This window comes from Penaeus monodon, chromosome 33 (assembly GCF_015228065.2).
Source record: "Penaeus monodon isolate SGIC_2016 chromosome 33, NSTDA_Pmon_1, whole genome shotgun sequence".
In the NCBI taxonomy this organism is placed as follows: Eukaryota; Metazoa; Arthropoda; class Malacostraca; order Decapoda; family Penaeidae; genus Penaeus; species Penaeus monodon.
The window spans coordinates 28,003,262-28,003,613 of record NC_051418.1 but is presented as its reverse complement, the minus strand read 5'-3'; positions in this window follow the sequence as shown (position 1 = coordinate 28,003,613).

Genomic DNA, 352 nt, shown 5'->3' with positions numbered 1-352 from the left:
ACTTTCATGCATTAATGAGATTTATGTAAATTATTCGCTACCTTCCCACCAGTTTTCCGACGAAGGTGAATTAATTCTTTATCTAAGCTCATACACATAAAAATCATGCAAATTTAGGTCATTCAAAAATATGCATAAACGTAAAATCCTTCATATAATTAATAATTAGTCACGTCTAATCCTCATGTCACATCCTGCAGATTAATTTTACAACTGCAAAGGTGTTGCGCCAAATTTCATATTAATGTGCAACGCAATTAGCATTATAAAGTGTTTTGTGATGGGGAAAATGTGTATATATATTCTTAGCTTTTATATGAACGGTTATTGGTTATAATTTATTCACTTTGTC